This window comes from Mya arenaria, chromosome 11, assembly GCF_026914265.1.
Source record: "Mya arenaria isolate MELC-2E11 chromosome 11, ASM2691426v1".
Classification (NCBI taxonomy): Eukaryota; Metazoa; Mollusca; class Bivalvia; order Myida; family Myidae; genus Mya; species Mya arenaria.
Genome location: NC_069132.1, coordinates 16,371,780 through 16,390,820, shown reverse-complemented (window position 1 = coordinate 16,390,820; position 19,041 = coordinate 16,371,780). Strand labels below are relative to the sequence as shown.

General features: G+C 34.9%; 1 protein-coding gene across 1 annotated transcript in view; it reads right to left on the bottom strand.

The window, feature by feature from the left end:
* LOC128208365 (papilin-like) overlaps positions 1–19,041 on the bottom strand; it is a 169,880-nt gene that overhangs the window by 111,858 nt on the left and 38,981 nt on the right. The gene's annotated exons all lie outside the window — the stretch shown is intronic.

Below are 19,041 nucleotides of genomic sequence, written 5' to 3'. Positions count from 1 at the left end.
TTAGAAACTTGCTGTCAGTGAATTCTTAAAATCATTGGAGAATGGTGTTAAAGTTATCTTCTGTATAAGCATTTAAGGTTTAAACTACATATTATTGAAAAGCAATTAAAAAAAAAAAGCGAAAGAAAACATTTTTTTTTTTTTAGTTTTTCATTTTTTTTTTCAAACTGACTATTAAAACGGTAGGGTTGGTGCCTAGTCCGTAGGTAGGGTCGGGTAACCCGAACCAAATGTTGTTTTTTTTTAGGCCTTACCGTTAAAGACTGGTTATAAGACGCACTTTTTTCACTCAGATTTTGATATAAAAAGGTGCCTGCGTCTTACAACCAGTAACAAACTTTGACATTTTTTTCTGAGGTCGGTTTCATGAGGCCGAAATTGGCTCTTCAGAGAAATTAGCTAAATAACTTCAGCGAACACATTATAAATTACCTTTTAAGACGTGTTAATGTGTAGTAAACACAAAAAAATATCTACATTAAAGTTATGGAAGCCAGAACTACAGAGAAATAAATGGTGAAACTAGAAGCGCCACAATGCGACGAAACCAGGTTTTTGTTATGGGCAATCAGAAATTATAGCCAATTAATTTGTTGTATGAGCAAGTTCAATCTGCAGCTTCATATAAGCTATATTATATCTGTCAATCCTAACTAAAGTTATTGGGCTGAAACCATTTTTCTATTTTTAGTAATAGTGACCTTGACCTGAGCCCCTCCCCACTCAAAAGCAATTCCAAGCTAGCTCTTCACATAAGCTACCTACACACCAAGTTTCATCAATATCTATTAATGCTAACTTATGTTATTGGGCAGAAACCATTTTTCTATTTTAAGTAACAGTGACCTTGACCATTTTTCTATTTTAAGTAATAGTGACCTTGACCTTAGCCCCTCCCCACTCAAAAGCAATCCCAAGCTAGCTCTTCACATAAGCAACTTACACACCAAGTTTCATCAATATCGGTCAATGCTAACTAAAGTTATTGGGCAGAAACCATTTTTCTATTTTAAGTATCAGTGACCTTGACCTTAGCCCCTTCCCCCTCAATTGCAATCCCAAGCTAGCTCTTCACATAAGCTACCTACACACCAACTTTCTTCAATATCTATCAATCCTAACTAAAATTATTGGGCAGAAACCATTTTTCTATTTTTAGTAACAGGGGACCTTGACCATAGCCCCACCCCCCTCAAAAGCAATTCCAAGCTAGCTCTTCACATAAGCTACCTACACACCAAGTTTCATCAATATCTGTCAATGCTAACTAAAGTTATTGGGCAGAAACCATTTTTCTATTTTGAGTAACAGTGACCTTGACCATTTTTCTATTTTAAGTAATAGTGACCTTGACCTTAGCCCCTCCCCACTCAAAAGCAATCCCAAGCTAGCTCTTCCCATAAGCTACCTACACACCAAGTTTCATCAATATCTATCAATGCTAACTAAAGTTATTGAACAGAAACCAATGTTTGACGCCCGCCCGCCCGTCCGCCAAAGGACAACCTCATTCTTATAACCCGGTTTTCATTGAGAACCTGGTTAAAAACTAGTTTGTTTACATTTATGTAGAAAGGGATGTCACTCGCGTCATCTCGATCAAGTTTATACAGGTTAAAACAGCAGTTGAAGATCGAGATATGGTGTATTGTAAAATGTTTATTATTTTAAATTTTCATTATTGTACGAATAAAATTATTCAATATTTTTTGTATAAAACAATATTTAAACATGCATATAAATAAAGAAGCATAGCTGTGCATTGTCAAAATATTTTTTGTCAGTGGTATGATAAGGTGCGAAAAACTCGCACTGCCTTTAAGCAATTTAACATACCAATACTGTTGCGATAATAGTCTCCTTTTTTCGAACTTTGCCACGTTCTTTATTATTTCCTGTAGGTGTTGACATTATGAGAACAATCACGTACAATATAAGGTTCTTGCTTTACAAAACTTTTCATTTTCAACAGGTTATCGTTCACAATACACTGTCAGAAAGACTATTTTGCTTTATATCAGTATTGTATGGTTTAAAATAACCATCGCTATTTTCACGAAAAAAAATAAATTTCGTCATTGTCAACAAACATGGTGGCCGATATTAGCGACGATTTAAAAAAAAAAATCTATGCATACTAAAACCAAAAACATAGTTTTTTTCTCGAGTTTTTTACTGATTTTTTTGCCTGCGTCTTATAACCCCTATCATCTTATAACCAGTCATTTACAATACACACTTTGAAGTTATAGAACCAACATGATATTAGCAGCACAATATAGGGGTATGACTAAAATACGAAAAAAGGTTATTTTCTCGAAAATTTGTTTTTTTTACTGAAACATGAAAAAAGGCTTATTATCGCAAAATCAAGATTAAAAAAGTTGGTTATGAAATAGATTTCTTTGTTATTAAAAAAAATATACAAAGGTGATATTTACATGATAGTTATTAAGCTTTTTTGAATTCTGTGGCGAATGACTATGTTTGAGCAAAAATAAGCAAAAATAAATAAAGTTTAGTAGATGGATAAATAAATAAGTAAGTTTTTTGTGTGTGTTTGTTTTTGAAGGTGGGGGAGTGGGGGCAAGGGGCAGAGGAGGGGGTGTGCATTATTAAAACGTATAATTACTGTTCATATGTAATTCATGGTCGATTGAACTTGAAAAAAATTAACAAGTATTATTAGTGGTTGCTTAGGGGATTGATAAAACGTTTTTGACTTTTCATCTTTTAATATTTGAGGAAAACTGTAAACAATCGCATTTGAAAAAATAAAAAGTTTTTCTTTACTCATTTTCATCGGTTTTGAAATTAAGCCAGCCATGTAGGTGGCAACTGTTGTTGGTATAATGTTCCATTCTACATTTAGGTTGTTATAAAAAAAAAAATAACATCAGGTTTGTGTCATTATTAAAGGCTGGTGCAACTTTTTTTTTAATTTTAATGCATTATCTTGTTTACCGTAGTTGATTTGAATGAAACTAAACAAAAAAAGCATACTTTTTAAAATAATATTTTTAATCATAAAATCTTTAAAGATATGATGCAATTATTGTTTGAAATACATGCTTTGATATTTTCACCATAAATCTAATTTAGGCGCAATACTCAGGGAAAGCTTATTTTGGTCAGCGATGATATCTTCGCAAAAATAACCTTATTTTCGCTTACGTTAGTCTTGCTCCCCCACTCCAAAAAAACTTATATATTTGTCAATCTTGAACTTGTGCTGAGTATTTTAATTTCACTGTTAGGTGAATATTTCATTTTCAATAAAGAATCTTTGTATCTGTTATCAAGTTTTCATGCACTATGCCTGTACGTCCATCAGTCATTTGAAAAATAAGAAATGTGTCAATAGGATCAGTTCCTAATCAGGAAATTGCAGAAGAAGGTAAACATTATGACAGGCTCAGCATTGGGACCATAATAAGGATTTGAAAAGGCCAATAAAAGGGTCATTGTGTCACTTCTTATCTCCATACCAAACTTGTCATTAGTACAATGGCAGGAAGACAAATGCCCAATAATTGAATAAATATTTACAAGAAAGATGTACAGATTTATGATGGTCCTTGTAAATCAAGCCACATCTACACAGGGTCAAAAGGGGCCATGAAGCCCCTTATCCTATAAAATCTCCATTTGCCTTAATTGTATTTGTCAATATTGTTTCTGATAAGACCTTTGAATCCACATTAAACATGATACAATAATTGTGCCTATTGTGAATCTGTTTAAGAAATATAGAGTAATGAAAAGCAAGGACAATACTTGAGCAATTAGGGGTTTAATCTCAACCTTTGATCTCACTCTGCACCGCTTTCACAGTTGTGATAATTAATTCATCATTTCTATGACATCAAAAAATAGATATTGGAGGAATATGGGCAAAACTGTCATGCATTGTTTCAAGTTTGGTACATAAATGAAAAAAAATCAAATCAGCAATTAAACTGCTTAAGTCCTTCAGTGGTGCTAATTGTTCTTTTGAAACTCTTGGATATATATCAGACTTTCTGGAAATTATTGTATTAGAGGCTTGTATTTCTAAAAGAGTGGACTGAAAGTGAATAGTACAGAATAATTTTTTATTGTGGTTTTACACTTTGTGTTAGTTGTAATCATGGATTTGTTACCTTGTGTTGATCTCCTGAGAGACCACCTGATGGCACACGACAGAGCTGTCCAAGAAATCATCGCTCTTGGTGAGTAGTAACATTTGTTTAACATATTATTATTATTAATAATACAACATCAATGCTATGTATACAATTATGTTTTTACTATATCAATGTTGATACCTTTGAAAGCAGCATCATTGTTAAGTTTTAAAGGTGAAATATGTACTGATTTCAATTAAGCAAGCAGAAGGCAAATCAGTTGTCTTAATGAGTGTCTATCAAAAGCCCCCCCTATCAAAAGCCCCCCGTTCAAAAGCCCCCCCCTATCAAAAGCCCCCCCGTTCAAAAGCCCCCCCCTATCAAAAGCCCCCCCGTTCAAAAGCCCCCCCTCAATATAATTTTGTTCCATAAGTTTAAACCAATTGAAGAATGTTGTCATATTTTATTGAGTAGATCCAGATCAGACATTTTAACCCTATTTTACGTTAATTTCCTGCACTAATTCGATAAATTAGGCTACTTTAGTGCTTTAGTGCTTTCGGGTCAATTTTTTGTTGGAAATCTTATTCCTGACGAAACACCAAGTAGCTTGGAGTTTCATTTGGATAGAATAAACAACATAAAATCATAAAACAGCAATTATTCAAAGCTTAGTTAACACATTCATCACTGATTATTGAAATAATTGATACCTCATGAATATTTATTAGCTAAAATGTCAATCGTAATTAATGATAAAATATTGCCAAATTGAGTAAACCAATCGCCTAAAAAATAAACTAAAGTAAACTAAAAAAAGTGACCATTGAAAAAAACATATATATATATATTAATGGTTATATTAAATTTCATCATAATATTTAAAAAAAATGTTATAAAAATATATATATATGTATTTATTTTTTTAGTGGGGGGGCTTTTGAACCACTTGCCCATTTTGAGGGGGGGCTTTTGAACGGGGGGCTTTTGATAGGGGGGGCTTTTGAACGGGGGGCTTTTGATAGGGGGGGCTTTTGAGTGTACCCCGTCTTAATATTTATGAAAAGTAGCACAAATAACATGGATGTCAAAGTCACATTTCTTGGTATTAGCAATTTGAAAGTAAATAATAATTGAGTTCATAACGATGTTCTGAACTATTGGATGATATTTACCTTTTCCACAATTACTGCTATTTCTATCATTACTGTCTTTACTTCATTTAACTAAATATTTTTCTCCTCTTGTATAATTTTTTGATTTTTTTCAAACATTTGTTTAGAGCATTATCAATATATTTATTTAAAACTAAGAGGCTTATAGATAGATGTCAGTTTGAAGATATGCAAAACTCTTAAAGACCATTTGTCAAATGTTTGCAAAATAATCTTGGTACCGTAGTTGGAATAAATAGTGCATGAGGAGTAAAAATCTTTTTTAGGATTTTTTAATGAAACATAAAGCAAAGTGAAGTTGTGCAAACTGCAAGATTTAGAATATTCTCTACCCTTCAAGAGGAACATTACTGAATTTAAGGATTGCAATGTGAATTTGTTCACAATGAAAGAATGTTAAGTTGTCTCCCCCTTGTTCTTTAACATTTTGCCTGATACAGGCAATGCTTGTATAAAGTTGTATTGATCATGAGGGAGCCAGACAGCATTTTTCAGGATAGCTATATTCACTACAAATGTCTATCTGATGTGCAAGAATAATACATACAGTAACACTTGTTGTTGTTTTTATCAAACATTGGTCTGAGCAAAGGAAGGAGTTACATTAATATATTTTTATAAAAATGTTTACAAACATTTATGTAAGATTTATAGCTCTAATCTTGGTTTCACACAAAATCATCACTCCTTTTGAATAATAAAAAAACTAGTCTAGTTGTACAGGGTATAAGTTACAATTTGTTCAAAGGTATTCCATGAATATTGTATGTACATGTCTGTTTGAAAATGCCCATTTCTTCTTTGGTGTTTCTTCTTTTAAAATAATAATTCTTATAAATAGAATTATTAAAATTTGGTGCCAATTTGAAGATTGCATAGTGAAAGAAATATGATTCTAAACTGCTAATTTATTTCATGCTTATCTTTTTTCTACCAACAAACTTTCTTTTTTTTTCAGTCACTTGTGCTCATGCCTCATGTTTTGTACTTGAAACTTGAAAAACCTAAAACAGAGTTCCCCCTGGGTTCACAAAAAAGTTGTCGCCACTTTTTCGCGGGGGTTAAGGGGGCCGCGAAAGGCCCCCTTACAGGTCCAATAATATAATATTGTTGTACATGAAGCGAAAGATATTAGCAAATTGTTATTCTATTGACAAAATATATGGACAAGTATATAAATAAAAAAAAGAAATATTACCCAAAATGCGACATATACATGTTGATTTCAATCGAATGCCTGCATACAAAAGTGTCATATAATTAAAGAATACAATTATGAAATTATGAGATAAACTTAAAATAAATGGAAACTTTAAAGAAATATACATTGTCAAACTATGGCCATACTGTCCGAATAAAATAGTGTCTACACTTTACTCCAGCCAAGTTATTGGAAGCCTTATATCAAATGGGATGTAGTTCTATTTATTTGTAAGCATACCCAATGACTTCTGTTAATCTACTGTTAACCCTTTTCAAACCTCTATATTGCTGCAATTTATAGCAATTAGAAATCGCGACAAAACCAAAAGCAAATCTAATTTAGCGGGTAAACGTCATTACGAAATTTGCATATCACGTGTCTTTCCGACAACCGAAAGCTGCATTTTTAAAACTTTAAACCCGTTAATTACGCAACAACAAAGCTGTTGAGCTAAATTGTTTGCTAATAAGAGACATACTAGTTAAAGGATGGCATTGTTAATCCGTGAAAGCAATAAATTTCCGCAATAATAAGCGAGGTGTTGACTGGGCCGTGACTGCTTGCCCTAATTATCGGATTTGTTGTCGCAACAGCAGATACGCTTGATTTATGACAGTGACAGAATTGATTATCATGCAGTTTGCATGGGCTCTGCTTACGTCATTTTCAGAAAATATTTGCAAAAAACATCATTGTTTCAATAAATTCGCCAAATTTGAAAAGTTGTCGCCACTTCAGCGATTTTGTCGTAAATGGCGACAATGGCGATCGCCAGCAGGAACCCTGCTAAAATGAATCCTTACAAACACATACTAACTTTTTGGCAGATGATGTTTGATTCATTATTGGTTCTAAGCTTAGCAATAGGCATACATGCCATATTTTCTGGAGACCATTCAGGGGGATTTGTTCAAAAGGCTGAAAATTCAGGGGGATTTTGGTTGTATACAGGGGGATTTTTTTAGCAGGTCTAAGTTGTCGAAATTTTAAAGTATTTTTAGACGCAAGTACGAAAAAATGTATTCACATTTAGTTTGCTTTGAAAACCTCTTAACTTTTTCATTATACAGAATTATTTTATGTCATGATTTATCATATTCTTATGATACACTGTCATGTCATACTGTAATGCACTTGTAGAACAAAATATGTCATGGGAAAAATATGTTTTCGAGACAATTAAATTAAATTTACCTTCCTCCAAAGTCTTTTAAAGTTGTGCTTAATTCTATCAGCTTAATGACTTTCAGACAATAAGAGAATAGAATAAATATTATTGATTTCTTTCTTCCAAAATAGTAATATTTCTTTGCCTTTGATAATTACTACAAATGAATTGATCACTTGTTGTAAAAGTTTCCTTTTGGCATTTCACCCTTGTGGAGTTGTTAGTTGTTTCTTTACATTCGGTTTCACTCACATACTGTGGTTTCACTTACTTTGTCATTATTGCCTGATGTAAAATTTAAAAAAAAAAAATAATTATATAAATTCCGGGGGAATTTTATCTCCCGCCGGGAGACTGGGGGATGGATTGAAATTCCGGGGGATTTTTCCCCCCCGCCGGGGAATATGGCATGTATAAATAGGTGGCCTAAATAGCAGCCTCACTTTCTACCCAATCTTCACAGAACTTTGCCATGACGTGTGTCTTTATGAAATTTAGGTAAACATGTTATGTTAAAAGTCACTAGCTCAAATATTGGAAAAATACCATAGAGGCCACAATTTCTACTCTATAGTCAAAAAGTTTTCTCAACATTTTAGTCTCTGCAGAAATAAGATTTATATGGGTAAAGATGAACACATACAATGTAGGTCATAAGGTCATTAGTGTCAAGGATACACAAACTTGGTTTGAACTTGCACATAATTAGGTCACCATTTTTCAGATGATACATGATAGGGATTTTGAGGGACTCTAATATTTGTACCAGTCAAATAATATTGTGAAAAAATAGCTAGCAAGTTGAATGTTTATCAATGCTTGAAACTTAAACTCTATATCTGTTGTTTCATTCCAGACCACTACATAGAGCAGATGGGTGAGCGGACATTCCTGTCTACCATGGGGGAGCACCTGACTCCCGCCTTCCAGAAGATGATCCGGATCTCCGTGGCCGAGGGCATCAAGCGCATGTACAAGGAGTATCGCCTCCAGAAGTGGCTCAAGGTGCAGGAGATGTCTACGACTGTCCGCCGGGTGCTTGACGCAGAGACAGGGGCCACTATCACACAGCCCGGGTTGGGGCATCCCGGTCAAATGGTTCCACACATGTCAGGTCAGCCCTATTTCCCCGTTCCTCTGAACATGGTGAATCACAATGGGCCTGTTTTCTGGGATGGTAGAGTGCAGGGTCCCCCTCAGTGGCAGCCTGTGATGTCTGGAGAGTTCATGATGCCTGTACCACCCTTCCAGCATATGATCAACCTGGTGTCCCCCATCAGCTCAACGCATCAGCCACACATGATCACGGCTGGTCCCTCCATCCAGCCCTACCTATCGGACGAACTCAGCATCAGAATAGTTGAGAACACATCCACCAGTCACCAGGTGTTGGAAAACAGTGAGGTGCCCATACAGAAGGAGAATGAATCGCTTAACCAGATTCTAGAAAATTCTTTTCATAATGACTCAGTGTTGAGTGATAGTGATGAGATCTTGGACTCTGTGAATGTTGTGAATCCTCATAATCATGTTGCCCAGGACAGTATTAGTGATATGGGACAGACCAACAGTGCTTTCTACAGTGACAGTCATCTCAGGAGTGCTAATGGATATGTTGTTGAACCATTGGGCCAACCACAGAACTTTTTTCATTATGTGCCGCACCCTGGGGCTGAGCACCTCCATCCAGCAGCCATGACCTACCAGTCCCAGCAGTATGGATGGCCACATCAGGATGACGTGGAGGATCCCCTTGATGACAGTATGGAATGGGACAGTGATGCCTCCAGCTATGATGAGGCTGATGAAGAACTGGCTGAAGTGCTGTTTGCCACCCAGCAGCTGCTGCCGGAGGAGCAGGCAGTGAGACTTGATGTTGAGATGGGTGATATGGGTATTGGACACATGCTGTTTGACCGTGTGTCTGCCACTTGGTACACCTCACACTGTGAGTTCTACAGGGCCAACTGAACAATAAACTGACATCATACTACAATGAGAACTCAATAGTGCCTAGATAACCTTTTCCATATACCGTATTGGTATCATGTTTTTCTGGAATGTTCGATATTAAAATTTGGTTAAAACATTGCTTGCGATCATCAGCTATGGTATCATTGTGTTACACTATGATGGTTGTTGATTATTTATGATGTTAATTTATTCAATATTCATATTCAATTTTATTGTTGATTCAGTATTTGTTTCATGCCTACCTTGTTAGTTTTTCACCAAAATAAATGTGCTATCTGTATTTGGGTGTTACTAATATCTTAACATGATAGTCTACAAAAAGTGTCCTTATATATATGAACAAAAGAACATTTGATGATGAAGTTATATGTACAAGGGCTCTGAATTCAGAGGGGAGACATAGCTGGATTTGGAAATGATCAGACAAAATCCCCTCAAGCTACATTCATGGGCCATAACTCTGAAGTGACATGGCTGATATTCCAACCTGGCTATATATATATAACACTTTTATAACACACAGGAAACGGACTCGAGAGTGATCTTATAAGCTATCAGCTTTCGTCTCAATCGAGCTAAAATAAATTAGTATAAACAAACACTTTTATCTTAACATAATTGTTGTTCAAGTTTCGTGATGATCGGAAAAAAGCTCCTTGAGTTATAGCACTGACAGCATTTACATGTTTGTGTAATTTTAAGCAATTCAAGGGCCAAAGTTCTGAAGTTGCTATGGCAACATGGCTGGTTATCAAATTTGGCCTTGACATTCATTCACATATTGTTCAAGTTCGATGGTGGGATGTCTAACAACCACCCATCAGGCTCAAGATGATCACAAATTTGAGGAATGATACTCACTTATGACTTTATCCTAGTCATATGCTTCAAATAGTTTGCCACCTGAGCATGTTTTGTAAAGATTGAAAGGGGACATAACTCTATAAAATAATGGTGGTTATTTTACCTGATTGGAACCTAAAATGTAAACTTTATGTGTACATGTTTTTAAAATCTGTCAAACCTTCATGTGTTATCAACCAGACACCCTTATTTGGCAAATTCTCAGTTGAAAAGGGGCCACAACTCCATCAAAAATGTGTTGTCAAAAGTTTATAATCAAATTTGAACTTGAACCTGTAAGTTAAACCCTGATCTCACTAGATGAAGACCATAAAGACTGCAAGATGACCTGGCAAAACGAACGCAGAGAGGATGCTGTTAAATGCTTAATAAATGCTTTACTCAAGTTCATACTACGTCCTTACTGCGACCCTGCCAGGCATTCATTGTGTCACACACGTTCCAAATACGTTCTAACTGCACACATCTTCATGCGCAAACCATGCCTATCCCGTTCTTTGTATGTTCTCACAACGAACTTGTTACGTTCTTATACTTTAATTCATTTGTCAATGTGATTGAGATGGAATATTAATTAGAGTATTCTATATATTCTATCATATCTAGTGTTGGTATAAAATGAAGTTATAGAGGAGTTGAATGCTGTATTTATACAAGATCACGGTTCAGAACCTGACAGGACGTGGTAAGAACCTGATACAAACGTGTCTCAGACATGTTAAGCACCGAAAGAATGTATAAAGAATGTGGTAGTAAGAGTGGAGAGGTTGTGGTAAGAATGGTAAGAACTCCATTGACGTCTTAAGAACGCAAAGACAACCTAGAGGCAATGCGACATTCAATATTTCCCTTCAACTACCACGGTTGCACTACGTCAATCACCTTATGACTAGATTTTAGTTACGCCCTCACTACATCCATGACGTTGTTAATACGTTCTTATTAAGTTCTTACTGCGTCCTGATTCGACAACATCCTAAGTACGTTTTTTTAGACATGTTCAAAGTCTGCTCATGTCCATACCATGTCCTTATCGGTGTCTTCTGCGTTATTCTACGTTGACAAAGTTCTGACTGCATCCCGCCAGATTTTTGAGGACATAGTAGGAACGTGGCCTAGTGAGATGATGGCTTACACATGTTAAACAGGTGAACTAAAAAATATTAAAATCCATCAACCTTTCATTGTCTGAGCATAACTAATGGACTAAATGGCCAAATTTTAAGTTGAAAAAGAACAATCAAATGAATAAATTGTGTATATTATAACCAAAGTGAACCTACATTTTATGGTTTAATGTGCAAACTTTAAATTAATTAAATCCTTTGACCCTTTCATGAGTTAAAAAGTAAAAAAGGAACCGTAACTTCTTGAAAAATGGTACTTTGTAACAAGCTGAACTTGACCTGAGTTCAAATCCAAACAAAACAAACAGACCAACCAACAAGCTATATAGGTCACTCCTGTATCAATAATTAATACAAATGAGATAACATGGTGTCACCAGTACATTACCCATTATGAATATGTTAAAATACTGCCCACATAAATCTGATTTTTGATGAAAAGTCTGCAGCAAAATATGGTTACAATAAAAGTGACTTTAACCCAGTCTTTGTTAATATGATGTCACTTTACACCAAGCCAGGGTATCTTATTGCAAGGTTTAATTTAAAACGAAAGGCTATTTGTTTTACATGTTTATGTCAAACCAAAGACTCAAATGTGTTTTAATATAATTATTAAACTATTATTTGGTTCCCAATTGTAAATTCATCAGCAAACAGTTTTAAAACCAAGATAATATAGTTGATAAAATCACATGTTCCATTGTCGCCAAAAAAATGGTAACCCTCCCGTAACGGGGAATTGCATGTCCTTTGCACCCAAGACATTAGTCTTCCTGCTTGCAGCGTGCACATGCATATTTTGAAGTTTAATGTCCACCAGGTCAAAATGATCTGGATGTTTTGTCCACCTGTTAAAATGATGTGGGAGATTTTGTCCAACTGGTCAAAAAGAACATAAGAGGTTTTGTCCATTGGTTGTTTAATAATGTGCGGCTCCCCAATTTCTGATTCCAGAATTGGTTTTATCAACACTGTATTATTCATAGTCAATTGCAAGGAGACAGATTTCTTTACTGATTTATAACTAAAATTAAGAGTCAAGATTTCCTTTTTATTCTACAATTTGATCGGGAAAATAAAAATCTCTGTCATTCGGTCTGTCAGGCCCTCAGAAAAATTTGTTGGTCCAAATACAATTTGACATCACCATTTTTTGACAGTGACAATGTGTATTTCTCCTGGTTTCTTAGTAATTGCATAGCATGTTCCAAATGATAAGACAATTGGAAAAATCAGTTAAAACTAGCCAATGCTTATCGCAAATGTTTTGATAAATTATTAGCTTTTCAAAATCTATGCAGAATGGACAGAGGAAACCTGGTAATGTGTCAAATGAGCAATGAGATAATAAAAAAACAATTGTTATACAATATTATTAAGAAAAAAATGTTTTATTTTGATTTTGTTTTTAATTATTCTCACTTTTCAGAGGTGTTTAATGATTAAGGAACCTGACATCTTCATGATGTTATTACATCCGAAGTGAACATTACTGGTCAGACAAACTGAACCCCTTACAAAAATTTATACGGATCAGGTCCAAATATACCAGTCCGGACTGTCAGACAGACGGTTTTCACAATGTCTGAATAAAAAACAATCAGATAAATTATATCAATCAATGTCATTCTTTTTACTTATGCCAGTGACTGATGGTTTCTTTAATGTTTGAACTGATTAAATGCAAATTTAAATGGTTTGAGTATGGTTATAGAACAGAACAAAACATATTTTATTACACATCAACTTTACATATAAATATATCAACATTACAACTATTCTATGCAGTGAGCAAATAATATTATTGACATATAACGGATGAACTGAAAATAGTACTGTTGCAATTCATCAAAATGAGTACAAGAACATTATATGTGCTTACATGCAAAACCTTAACCAGAATTTCTAAGTCGAATAATGAAGGGAAATTATTTGCATTAAATGAAAACTAGAGTTATCTTACTTGGTTAATTAAGTAAGTTGGATGGTCGAGTACCATTGTATAAAGTATAAGTTGTATTCATGTATTAAATACAAATATATAAACGTTTTGTTAGTTATTTGGTGGTGATACACACAATTGTTAATGTTTATTCCATGTGAATTTGTGACCCATTATTAAAATCACAGTTTAATTATCAGGAATAAAGATTACACAGGAAATGATAATTTCATTTTACTGCAGCTTATCAACATATATCAGTTCTAAATGGCCTTATTAATTCATAAGCAGTGCATCACTACCAAGTAAATTAATAATTGAATGCAAAAGTTCTTTCCCCAAAAAACTTTGTTTTGTGTGTGTATTATAATGAAATTACACATTTTTTTCATGCTTTAAACAAGAGGGCCATGATGGCCCTTAAACGCTCACCTAAGCAATGGGCCACAACTCTGTGATTAAGCTTTAATAAAAATGTTGCAATTTAAACATATCTTTACTGATGACGATGCCTTGTTTTATATTTTATTTTTTTATATATAAGGGTCATGTAATGAAGCTACCTGTAAAGTTTCATTAAATTTGGCCTGGTAGTCTCAGAGATTTTTTTTTAAAGCAAAACAGTAAGTCGGCCATTTTGTTGTTGTTGTTGATGATCAATTTCAATGCCTTGTTGTATTCTTGTAGAGGACCATGCAATGAAGCTTCCTGTAAAGTTTCAGTGAATTTGGGTCAGTAGTTTCAGAGGAGATGTTTTTTAAAGCATGACAGGAAGTTGGCTAGATTGTTGTTGTTGTTTATCAATCGTGACCCCTTGTTGTGTTTTTGTAGAGGGTCTCCAAAGGAAGCTTCCTGTAAAGTTTCATACAATTTGGACTAGTAGTTTCAGAGGAGATGTTTTTTTAAAGCAAAACAGCAAGTCAGCCATTTTGTTGTTGTTGATTTATCGTGACCGCTTGTTGTACTTTTGTAGAGGGTCGCCCAAGGAAGCTTTCTGTAAAGTTTAATTGAATTTGGCCAGGAAGTTTCAGAGAACATGTGTTTTAAGCAATTGTTGACAGACGGCTGACGGATAGACGACGGACAAAGACCGATCACAATAGCTCACCTCTGGTGAGCTAATAAAAAGTAAATGTTTATTATGTGATTTGAAAAAGGGTAAAAATTAGGATCAGTTTCTTATCTGGAAATTGCAGATGGTAAACATTTTGACAGGCTCAGCATTGGGGCCATGATAAGGATTTGAAAAAGGCCAATAAAAGGGTCATTGTGTCACATCTTATCTGCATACCTGACTTGTCATTAGGACAATGACTGGAAAACTAATGCCCATTACTTTTTCAATAATTGAATAATTATTTGCAAAAAAGATGTACAGATTTATGATGATCCTTGTAAATCAACCCACATCTACACAGGGTCAAAATGGGCCATGAAGCCCCTTATCCTATAAAATCTCCATTTGCCTTAATTGCATTTATCAATATTGTTTCTGAAAGAATTTTGAATCCACATTAAACATGATAGAATAATTGTGCCTATTGTGAATCTGTTTAGAAAAATAGAGTAATTAAAAGCTTGGACAATACTTGAGCAATTACAAGCCCAATTAGGGGATTGGCCTGAACCTTCATGTATGATCTTATTCTGAACCACTTTCACAGTTGGGATAATTAATTCATCATTTCTATGACATCAAAAATAGTGATTTGTGATATATGGGCAAAAACTGTCAAGAATTATTTAAGCTTTGGTGTATATAAATGAAAGAAATAAAATGAGCTTTCAAACTGTTGAAAGCTTCTAGATGTGTTAACTTTTGAATTGTTCTTGGATATATATTGGACATTTTGGTACAATTGTATCATAATATTGTTTGAAAAGGGAGGAGAGAAGTGATTAATCAGGAATATTTCTTACTGTGCTATTCAACTTTGTTGTTACTCTTGATCATGGATTCGTTACCAAGTGTTGATCTACTGAGAGACCATCTTGTTGCACATGACAGGGCTGTCCGAGAAATCATGGCACTTGGTGAGTACCCATTATAATTAATATTATCTTTTACATTATTCTAATTGTATTTTCTGTTTTATAATGATAATTCTTTTTCTGTATCATTATTATTAAGGCTATTATTGTGTAAGACTATATTCAATAACTGGCAAATTCAATTTAAACACCTGCCTATTATTCTCAGTAATTGTAAGTATCTCTTGTAGGGCGCACAATATAGGTTGATCTGAAACGTATTAGCCATTTTAATGAATCTTTTGCATTCATAGCTTATAATGTGGCCACGAATTCCTCATTTAAAAATTGACTAGGGATTTTGCAAAAAAAAAGTAGGAGCAAGCGAGTGAAAAAAAATTCTGCGTTCAAAGTGTGCCTCTGAAGTTATTTCAAAACAGTTTTCTCTAGACACTAATCATAACTTCATGTAATGATTGGCTGAATAGCAGTTTGTTATATGACATAATTTGTTGAATTGTGTCCCCTGTGATCTACCACGTTTGGACGGCCCATTAACAGATTTTCTTCTGACTAAGTCATTTTGGACCAAAATTATAAAAAAACTAGAGCTATCACTGAAGGTGATTAATACCCCCGAACGCCGCCCTGATACGAAATTGCAGTCAACTATTCGGAAAGCCAACCTATAAATGACAACTTTATTTTATGGACTATCGTCATTCATTTTTTTATTATGTTTTTAAAAGTTAGAAAAAAGGCTTTAAACAATATCAGTGATGCTAATACTGAGATGTTAATATGGTATACTGATATATTTGATGTTCAGAATATACGATTGTCATGACCATCTATAAATGAGTTTAGTTACTTTTTTTCAAGTTATGCTCCGGACAAGAAAAAAGTAACAAAGGGTAATTACTCTGTAATTGGCTAAAATAGAATTGCGGTTCCTGTACACTGCACTTCCTCTCATTATGATCTATCACTGTATGAAGCTTTATTAAATTCCATCCGATAGTTTTCAAGTTATGCTCCGGACAAGAAAAAAGTAACAAAGGGCAATAACTCTGTAATTGGCTGAAATAGAATTGTGGTTCCTGTACACTGCACTTCCTCTCATTATGATCTATCGCTGTATGAAGCTTTATTAAATTCCATCCAATAGTTTTCAAGTTATGCTCGGGACAAGACAAAAAGTAATAAAGGCCATAACTCTGTAATTAGCTAAAATAGAGTTATGGCTCTTGTGCACTTCACTTCCTCTCATTGTGCTTTACCATTGTATGAAGTTTCAAAAAATTCCATCTAGTAGTTTGCAAGTTAATGTCTGGAAAAAAAATTGAGCAAAAAAACAAATAAAGGCCAATAACTCAGTAATTAGCTGAAGAAGAGTTATGGTTCTTAAACATTGCACTTCCTCTCATTGTGCTTTACCATTGTATGAAGTTCCAATGAATTCCATCCAGTACTTTTCAAGTTATACTCCGGACAAAAAAAAAGTAATAAAGGGCAATAACTCAGTAATAAGCAAAAATCAAGTTATGGTTATGTACACTGCACTTCCTGTCATAATGCTCTACCATTGCATGAAGTTTAATCCAATTCCATCCAGTAGTTTTTTAAGTTATGCTCCGGACAAGGTAAATTGCAACGGACCGAACGACTAACGACAGACTGACTGACCGACCACAGGGTGACTCCAATATACCCCCTTCAAACCCCCTGTCAGGGGTATAAAAACAAGAGCTGTCTTACGGCATTACTTTCATGCATTCTAGAATATGGATCATATCAATCTAAAAGGAAGTCACATAAACAAGAGTTTGGAAAAGGGTGCTCAGAAGAATAATATCAAGCCAAAATGGCCTTTTTATTTATTCTCAGTAGCTCAAAAACATAAAATAATTTTAACTGTATTCTGCGTATGTTGATATAGAAAAAATATGGTTTTTGAAAATTAAAACTTTCAGAAACAAGAATGCGAAAGTTAACTTGGTTTCACTGTATTTAACATTCTAGTTCATTTTGTAATTGATAGTGAATATTTGCCGCTTGAAACACAAAATAAACAAAGCATTTATCAAATTGCATACGTTGAATGCCCTTACACATTGCAACACAAATTCATTAAAAAAAGTGATACACATACATTTAGGCAATATCTTAGAAAGATAAAGAGTTCACAATTCCAAAAATAGTTTTGCACTTTAAAAACATGTTTGTTTTCTTATTCCAGACCAGTACATAGAGCAGATTGGCAAGCAGACATTCCTATCTACAACTGGTAAGCACCTGTCTCCTGATTTCCAGAAGATGATCCGGATCTCCGTTGCCGAGGGCATCAAGCGCATGTACAAGGAGTACCGCCTCCACAAGTGGCTCAAGGTGCAGGAGATGGCCACGACAGTCCGCCAGGTCATAGATGCTGAGACAGGGGCCATTACCACCGGCAACCCCGAGCAGATGGTGTCACACATGTCTGGTCCCACCAGTCACCAGGTGTTGGAAAACAGAGAGGTGCCCATACAGAAGGAAACTGAATCACTTTACCAGATTTCAGAAAGTTCTTGTGATAATGACTCAGTGTTGAGTGATGAGGTCTTGGACTCTGTAAATGTTGTGAATTCTCATAATCATGTTGCCCAGGACAGTATTAGTGATATGGGACAGACCAACAATGCTTTATACAGTGATAGTCATCTCAGGAGTGCTAATGGATATGTTGATGAACCAGTGAGCCAACAACAGAATTTTTATCATTATGTGCCACACCCTGGGGCTGAGCACCTCCATCCCGCAGCCATGACCTACCAGCCCCAGCAGTATGGATGGCCACATCAGGATGACCTGGAGGAGCCCCTTGATGACAGTATGGACTGGGAGAGTGATGCCTCCAGCTACGAAGACTCTGAGGATGAACTGGAACATGTACTGTTTGCCACACAGCATCTTCTGCCGGAGGAGCAAGCAGTGAGACTCGATGTTGAGATGGGGGATATGGGTATTGGACACCAGCTGTTTGACCATGTGTCTGCTACATGGTACACCTCATACTGCAAGTTCTACAGAGCCAACTGAACACTAAACAGTCATTGGCAGCATTCTACTATGAGAACTAGATCACATTTTGCATAAATTTGCATCATGTATGATGTTTTCTGAAAGTTTCAATACCCAAATTGCTTAAATAGTTGTATGCAAGCAATTATCAGTTTTGGTGTCATCATGTATTCGTTACGATAGACGTTATTATTCATTATTTAAATTTATTTAATACTCTATACTTTGCTCATATTGTTTTTGTTTTTCCTTGCCTTGTTAGTTTCTTTTTCACAAAAATAAATGTGCTATCTGTATTTGAGTGTTTCTTTTTTTCAAGTACCAATTATTTTTCTATTTTCAGTATCAGTTATATTTTTGTAGAAACAATGACCTTGACCCTAGGGGCCTCAATTGCAATTCCATAAAAGATCTTCATAAACTCGCAATATGTCAACCCTGACT